A 9422-nucleotide genomic window follows, 5' to 3' on the forward strand; every position below is an offset into this window, starting at 1 on the left:
GAAATTTACCTGGGGCTTGTCTTGGGACATAACAAATTCTCCTTGGTGAATTTTCTACAAGTGTTTCCCTGTGGAAAGGAAGGTGGTTTGGGAGAGAAGGAATTACATTTTTAAGTAAGAATATCTTCAGGCATGGAAAAGCCTACTCTATTTTATCTTATGTCCATTCTAGACTCTTTTTAAAAGCACATTACATGATTAACAACAGAAAAGGAGTAGAATCCAAAGGACTTCTCAGTTGTTCTCTAACTAGAAGCATTCTTTGGTTTCAAATTTGAAGCTATTCAGTTTGCAGCTGGGCGTATGTGCATGTTTGGGAACTTAGACACAGATAGCTGCAATGGCTTGAGAAGCTACAGTTGACCTGTCTCTTTGCATTATAGAGGTTGATTTCAAGGAAGTTAATGTTATTTGAAAAGTTAAGAGTTACAGACTTTGAGGTTTCAATAGATTCCCTCCTTGTATCCTGATCTTAGGTTGTTTGGGGAAAGATTCACACTTCCCCATCCACTTCCAGCCCCATCCCATCAATTGTGTGTGGACTTTGAGGAGCCTGATTGATAACTTGTCTTAAGTTCTATTAAGGCATTTAGACTGAAATTCCTAATGGCTTTACCATAAAATTTATACTGTTGCCTGGCATTACTTTTACAAAACACTATAGGACATTTATTTTCAAAGGCAGTTGAATAACAATAACATAAACCACATTTTTTAAAAAAAAGAGCACTTTTTATTCACTTTAAAGTTTAAGTGGAAAATAGGAAGAGGAATGTCGGGGGGGAAAAACTTGCAAAATGCTACAGTGTTTACAAATGCCAGTTCTAGATGATTGAAAAGGCCATTCTCATTATGGTTGAAATTTGGAATAGCTTATACAAAGATTGTTTTCATTTTTATACAGTTGTTTTAACTTCAAATTGCCATCTGTGTTTTAAACATAAATATAATTCTGCACTTTGAAATCAGTTCATTAGAATGATACCATGTATATGGATAAAGATGCAGTATTCCTTATTCTGTACTTTATTATACTTATCAAAGCTGCAATTGAATAAATCTGGTGAGGTGAGGCCTTCAAATGTATTAATACGCCTTTGTTACATTGTTACAACTGCTTAGAAATGTAGCCATGATGTTGTTATAAAGGTGTCTTAACATTTACAGTAAGGATTGACAGAATTTAAGCAGTGTTAAGAATACCAGCATTCGTTATATGTTGAGTTACAATCTTTGTGTAAGTGATTGAACGTGAGATAACTCTTATGAATCATAATAGGCCCAGGAAGCCTTAATACTCCTAGTCCATAATCCAATCTCAGATTTTTCTCCTTACTAATTAATGCCTATAAATTTAGGAGGTAAATGTATTCTACAACTTCACTGATCAGATCTCTCCCTTCCACTTTTCTGAGGTAGTGCATCTCATGAAAAAATCTTTCAACTTGATTTGGTTTCGTTTAGAAAAGGGGTTTGGTAAGCCGTGTCTTCCATATCACATTTCTGCTTATCTCCACACTGCCTTCCACTTAACATGTACAGGCCCCCCGACAGATGCACACCTGTATACACACCTGTATATGCAGCAGCCAGGGGGCTAATAAATATCAACAGAGAACTTTTTTAAAAGAATGAATTTGTAATAATCCACGCTGTCTAGAAAATGTAAGTTATTTACCTTACTAGGGAATCAGCTTATAATGCTATATATGACTTTGCCTGCATTTTATAGTTAAGAAGTGTACATAAAAGTTTAAAATGCTATATTTTCACAGTTTCATTATAGAATAATGTCTGTTTAGCAACCCATGTCCATTGGTACTTTAAATATGCTAAATACTGTGCAACTGCAATAGGAATTCAGATTTTCATAAGAAAATGAAACAGGAGGATACTGCATCTTAAAGAAATAGAGTGAAGATATTTTACTGTATTCGTAACGTGTGATAGTGGAAAAAGTATTTTCAAACTCACAAATTTTACAGAGGTTGTAAATAGTTTGATGAAGTATGTTGGGAAAAAGAGCTTCTAGTTTTCATCACAATAAAAAAAAGAAAACTTGTTCAGATATGCCTTGTGTATCTTACACACGATTAGTGATATTGCCATGGGAACTCTGTTCTGCTTTGTCGGAGCACAGCCCTTGTGCTTCCTGACAAAATGGAGTGGCCACTTGTCTCAATTTAGCCAGGATGGTTTAGAACGCAATGAAGTCATTTTAAGTTGCAGCCAACTGATTCCAAACTCAAAAGGTCTTTGCCTGAAAAGAGAAAAACAGCTGCAAAGGATTTTACTTGTGCTAAAATAGAAGCATCTAGCAATTATTCTCTTTTCTCAGTTACTTTCCTCCTCCATGAAGTAGTTCTCTATCAAAGGAAACAAACACCCTCTACAGGTGTTTATTCTTGTTGAATCCCAGAGGGAGTACTTTTAGCAGTAGCTATCTGTTGACAAGATGAGTGCTATGGATATGGCCACATGTGAAATGAATCTGTACTGGCAGTAGGAATAAGCTAATGCCAATTTTCAGAAATGAATTAAAAGCTGAAAGTGCCTGTCAATAAACATTATGACCAATGAGATATTCCTATACTTTTACACAGCAATAATTCTTCATCAGACTGGGTTTTTCCTCCACCTTTGCGAACACATGCGCACAGAGTAAATATATGCACACAGTAAATTGAATCTGTTCACATACCCCCTCAAGAATTATTTGGTGTGTTTTAAATATACCTAATCTTGTTTATGTTAACGTTTCTTAATTTAATCTTTCTTAACTACGGAACGTAAGAATGCAAATCTGAAATTTATGATTATCTCCAATATATACTCTGGCACATGGCATTTATAATTTTGAGATGAAAACTTCACTGTGATTTGCCCCAATCTTACGAAGCACTTGTGTGTGGCTCAAAAAGTTTTGCTCGGTTAAGAAAAGCCAATTTATTTAGAGCAAAACACTAGAGATATTTGTTTGTTTTCCTTTATTTTATTCACTAATATCAACTGCACAAATCCATCTTTACATTTCTTCATATCCTTTTCCCCTAATATTTCCTGTTATCATCTAAGAACCATTTTGGAGTGAATACTGACACAATCATTTCTCCCCAAAAAGCCTACAAAGGTATGACTGACATTTAGTAAGCCTAGCCTTTGACTAAGCTTTACAGTTAGTCCTGGAAATGACCAGATTTACATTCAGAACTTCACAATATTTTCCTATCATTATCTCACTGCTAAAAGTGGAGTCGTGAATAGAAATATATGAGGAGATGATATGAATAGACAAGAGCCCTGGAAATTCACCGGCCTCACCATCTCAGAGCACAAATCCACCCAAACAACCTATTGAGAGGTATCAGTAAAATTATATTCTTTCAGAGCCAAACATTTGGTAAGAGCAGTTTTAAAAGTATAACTGTCATTAAACACTCAGGCTTTAGACAGTGAAGACTACCACGATGGGCAGTGTTCTCCAGAACCAGATCACAGGCCTAGAAAACCATCTCCCATTTCCTCCTCTGCATTTCAGAAAAAAAGGGAAAGAAGGAAATATGCCAGGATAGGGTATAAAATAACCATTTAAGTGTCAAAGGAAAGCTGCTGGGTTCCATAATCTCACTGAAGGCAAGTCTTCTGACTGGGCTGTTTTCTGCAAGTTTGTTTGAAAGAACTAAAAGAACTTGAAAGGTCAAAAGTTCAGCAAACCATGAAAATAATAGCTATTCTTTAGTAAACCCTTACTACGTGCCAAGCACCATACTAGGCAATTTTTAGACATATTACCTCTAATCTGTACAACAGTGCTAGATTTTATGGGTGGAAAACTGAGACACAGAGAAGGTGGCTAAGTTGTCCACAAACAGAAATAGTGAGCGATAGAGTGGGAATGTGACATTACCTCTCTCTGGCTCTGAAGCCTGTATTCTTCCCAGTGCGCCACAGCACGTGTGTTCCCAGAAGCCACCTTTCCATATCTAACTCTTACGTAGTTTTATTATGGATGTGTATCATCGTATTTTCCGAATAAGATATAGGGACATGATACAGCACGTGATTTAACAGTGGTACATAATATTTGAAATCAGTCTTCTCCTGGGAAGTCACACATGGAGGATTATTATAAACAAACAGCACCAACCAGCTGTCTCCCTGAACTTGTCACTTGCCTCTTAAAATGTTTGGCCTGGAGATCCGAAATCATCAAAACTCTTCCCTACTTGGTAACATTTTCGACAGAGCAGGTTTTCTCGATTCTGCCTATTTCTTTGTAGGCTTACTAAAAGGCTTTCCACCTGTATAGACCTTCTAGAGTATGTTTAAGTTACATTTGAAATGTTCACCTCCATGGAACTAGTCGTTAATAACAGAGCCCACTGTTGGCGGTGGTGAATGGGGAGACCATGTTGAACATTCAGATGATGAGCAAGAAGAGAGAACGGAAAATTCCTTTTCAGATTTCTCACCTAACAGTACCACCTTGGAATGTTTTCAGTAGCCTTATAAATAATTTGTTTGTAGTAGTGTTGTTAGTTTAATTGAATTTTACGTAGGAAGCTGTCCAACCTCAGAGAAATGACCCCGACCCCCCTTTTCTATGTAGAACAAGGTCTCTGACAGTATTGATTTATGAAAGTACTAATGGACTTAGAAGACATTAAGAGAATGTCATTTCTCATGGTGTTTCTTTTTCTGAAAATGAATCTCCTGAATTATGATCTTTTTCCATGTTACTTGGCTGAGGGAAGAGATAAAACCTGTATAAACAAATTCCCTTCCATGCTGAAAGCAAGTGTTCTGTGTGCACACAACCCACTGCGGAAAGGGACTTTCTCCTCAGTTAATTGGGTTTCACAAGCAATAATTTCTCAACAACAAGACCACAACTTTAAGTGAGTTGAAAAGAGGTGAATAGTGAAAATAGTCACATCGGTACTTTTTCTTTCTGGATTACTTCTCTAGAAATTGTAAATGTTTGAGGCAACAGTCTGCCCTTTGTGAAAGCAAGAACCAATGAATGGACTCCTTGCGTGAATTATTATATCTTGCTTTTTCCAAGTGAGGGTGAAGAGGAGGGTAGAATTTGGGTCAAATTCTAGTCAAAATGCTCAAGTAATCAAAAAGTAGGCTATTTTAGGGACATACCAACATCTTCCCTTTCTGCTAATTTCATACCCCTAAGATATAGCATAAAACATTATAGGAAATGCTTTTGTCCTACTTGTGTTTGCCCTGCTAGTTTTCCCATAACAGAATTTTGTAATTACATCCAGACTACAGGATATATTTCGTCCCTCAGACTTGATTACATTGGATGGGTATTGTTGAACTGGGGCACTGGTGCCTATATTCAAGGCTCTTTCCTATCAACTTGTCTGTCCACACTTTGTTGTGTTTAAAACTTCATTTTAAAAAATTACCATCACCGCCCCCGACCCATGGAATGGTGGCTGTATTGTTTTGTTCATGTCTGTGTGGGGCACATTGCATCACGTGGCAAACCAGCTCCCCGTGGATATGAGATAACTACTTACAAAACCAGCTTGAAAACATCATCTTCTGTATTATGTCATCCTGTATCATAATGCAATTATGTGTGTCATAACATGCTCATTTAAAAAAAAAAAGAGAAACCAGCAAATTCATGTTTGTCCATAGAAGAATGTACTCAGAACTTTGTGTTGTGAAACGATGAGAACAGACCACGTTTAAGATACCCACCTGCCACTTAAAATGACTTAGTTATAATTGGTAGTAGTCTAGACGTTGCTCTTGGTGTGTGGGATTCAATTCAAACGTCATCTTTTGAATAAATCTCTTGGTGGTATTTGAAAAAACACATGAGAATAAAGAAAAATATCATCTTTGGCCAAATCAAGCAGGCATCTTTTTCCTTTTCCTTGACACTTAGCTCATTATACATGGTGATTGGATTACAAGAGCTGTGTAAAAATACAAAAACGTCCTTTCGTTTACAAAACAGTTATTCTAGGCTTGAAGCCTCTGAACAGCAAATTGAATAGATGTGCTGCGTCTGATTCACTTTACAGGTGTAATTTTACAAAAGGCTCCTGGGTCTCTGACCCCGGAGAGTTAGAATGCCCAGAGGAGGTCCTCCGAATTAAAGGATAAACCCGCCCCCACCCCACCAATAATGCTGGCAAGCAAATGTGTTAATTTCTTAAATCTTCATTTGGTTTTCTGTTCAGAGTTTTAATTGCAAATGAATTTATTTCTCCAGCTTATCTAAAGATCTAATTTCCCAATAGTTTCCTCTGCATTTATATACTCTGTAGTGTTTAGGCAACCCCTGTTATAAGTTTATTAATATTATGTAAGTGTTGTTCTTGTATTTATGTATAGTGTATGTATTGTAAATATACTCAGAGCTTTTTTCCTTTTACTGTAAAATGGTGATTTTTTTTTTTTTTTTTTTTTTGCCCTATGATAACGTAAAGGGAGACCCTCCTAATGAGATTCTCTCAGAGGATGATTATTCCAGTCTATTCTCAGAGATGTAAATGAACAAGTGTTATCGTTTTTAATGGTGTCTCAGACATATTCTGTTGGTGCATTGCTTTTCTGTATTCAACTTTCCTATGAATTGAGCTGTGAACCGAAATAGAGTTTAAACCTTTAACTGTATGCATTTGTATAATTATCTGAATGAAGGCATGAAGGTTAAATAAAGCATTTTGTATGGAACGAAACTCCCTAATTATTACTAAGGCTGATCCAGACACTTTGGAAATCATAGTTATTAACCATTCTAATTAAACCTTTGTTATGAAAAGTTTTACCATTTGTGTATAGTAATTTAAAACACAGAACAAGATAGCCTCTCTACTAAAAAATGCACAGGGTTTTATTTCATAACAACCAGGACCTAAAGAGGGATTCCTAACAATATTTTAATGAATGTAAAACTAAAAAGTGGTCCAGAAATATGAAGTGATACAAAAAAAAGATATTTTTCAGAGCCTAAAATTAAATCTCTGTAATTGAATGAATTATAATATTTTTCAGACTTTGTGGATCATTTAAATGTAGAATGATCCATCTAACACATGCCAACGCTAGTTTATTTCTGTAAATTTTTTAAGAAAACAATTATAAGGCTTTTGAAAATAAGACCATTAATGAGTAGACTATCTTTTAAATAATTGTTAAAAAAGCACTTGAAAAATCTACGTACAGTAAGTCCCCTACATACGAACGAGTTCCGTTCCACGAGCACGTTCGTAAATCTAATTTGTTCTTGAGTCCAACAAAGTTAGCCTAGGTACCCAACTAAAACAATCAGCTATATAGTACTGTACTGTAATAGATTTATAATACCAAACAAACACAACAAATAAAACATTTTTAATCTTACAGTACAGTACCCTGAAAAGTACAGTAGTACCAGCTATATCACTGCTGCTTTTACGCTTGCTTCCGGAGATCCTGGGTTTGGAATAAAGATACTGTACTACTGTACTCTATTCAGTACTGTACAGTAAAGTACACAAAAGCACAACCACTTGTAGAGAATGCACACACGTGTCAACGTACGCCAGACACGGTGATTCGACATGCGAACGCATGTTCGCATCTTTGAAAGTTCACAACTTAAAGGTTCCTATGTAGGGGACTTACTGTATCCTCCTATTAGTGTCCTTCAATTGGAGACCTACTAGAAAAATCCATTCAACAATGAGAATGGTAGTAAATGCTACTAACGATTATATAAGAAGATGATAATTAAAACAATATTTGAGTACTTCCTAGATGCCAGGCAGTGTTCTAAGTATTATATTTGCTCCCTTTATTCATTACAAAATTCCTGAGTTAGGTTCTGTTATTATCCTAATTTTACAGAGGTAAAAGTAAGGTAATGAGTTCAGGCAACTTTCCCAGTCAGTCTGGTTCCAGGACTGGTGTCTTAGGCTACTGAAGTGTTACGAGTTAAGGGGATGGAGAAAGGATGGAAGGTGGGGAGCAGGGGGTCCAGGTGGTAGAGAGAATAAGTAGTCATGAATATCATAGAAATGTTCGACAAATACCTTTGATTATGTATGTACAAATAAATAAAAATAAATCCAATAAAGGCTATTCTTCATACTTGGCAAACTGTAGTGTAGTTTAATAACTCATAAGAATCAGAGATTGAAATTGATTTTGACTCACTTTATTCCTGACTCAAATCCATTTGTAAATGAACTTTGAGTTCTGTGAAATCACCGGGTTCCACTCAGAGACGCTGTGCAAGGAGAGCCATGAGGGCTGCACATCACGCTGCACTCCATCCAGGCCGCTCCTTCCATGTAGGTTGGAAGGCTCAGTGCACTGTATATTTGACTTTCCCAAGCCTGGTTGCTTTGAGCATCTGAAGGGGTCCTAAGGGAGTGATTCATCTCCCAGGGTGAGCTTCCTTGGCACTTTCATGGTGATCACAACACCAACTCTACAGAAGAAATCACTCACTAAATGATGATAAGATTCTTTGACAATTGAGGCAACAAACTGTAAGTACATTTTTTACTAAACTATTTATGAATATTTTAGTCATGCCATTTTAGAAATAATCCATTCAGGCAAAAGCCAATAAATTAGGATAGTCTATCTTGTTTAACACTCTGGTGAAGCATGGTAGTAACTTGTAAGGCTGAACCTAATTCATTCAGTTACTTCATTTTTGGATGTGACTTTGTAACAAAGTGGGAACTTGGACATTAGATTTACATGTCTTTGGCCTGATTTCCTGAGGCCACACAAGCAGCTAAGCCAGCTCTACAGCTTTGTTCTTGTTTGTTTTCCAGTCTGCCTTAGGAAACTTTGTCATAAGCATAGACCAATGAAGCAAATCTCATGGAATAGATCACCCGATACTATTCTACGTTCAAGGTAATTTATTTGTCAATGTTTCTTCTACCAAGTGATTCCTGGATACTTCAACAATAGGTGGAATTATATGGGTGCTAGATAATTCTGAAACTTCCTCAGTTCTTACATTTACTCTGGATGTTTTGCCATAGCTGAGATATCTAATCTGAACATTGATGGTTTCACTGTTGCTGTTTCTCTCCACGTTAATGACTACAAAGCAACAGCATGAAAGAGTTAAAAGTGTAGAAATAACAATGTGATTAAGATTAGAATACCTTGGAGCTTTATCAAAAAAGAAAAATATTTCAGTGCTAGAACAAAATTATACTCCCTAAAAAATTGTTTCAGTCCCAAAAGGCCACTGATGGTTTTCATACCATATAGTACATTGTCTTCCCACCAAAGTTGCATGATTTCCTTCAACACAATGAGTTCTTTGTGCTTTGTCCGAGTGCTGCCTGGATTTAATATATTTCTCTCCCAGCAGTGTAATAAGTATAATTTACATCACTTCCTGTTTAGTCTAAATTCACCAATGAACACCTACA

Source organism: Eubalaena glacialis, chromosome 16, assembly GCF_028564815.1.
Source record: "Eubalaena glacialis isolate mEubGla1 chromosome 16, mEubGla1.1.hap2.+ XY, whole genome shotgun sequence".
Classification (NCBI taxonomy): domain Eukaryota; kingdom Metazoa; phylum Chordata; class Mammalia; order Artiodactyla; family Balaenidae; genus Eubalaena; species Eubalaena glacialis.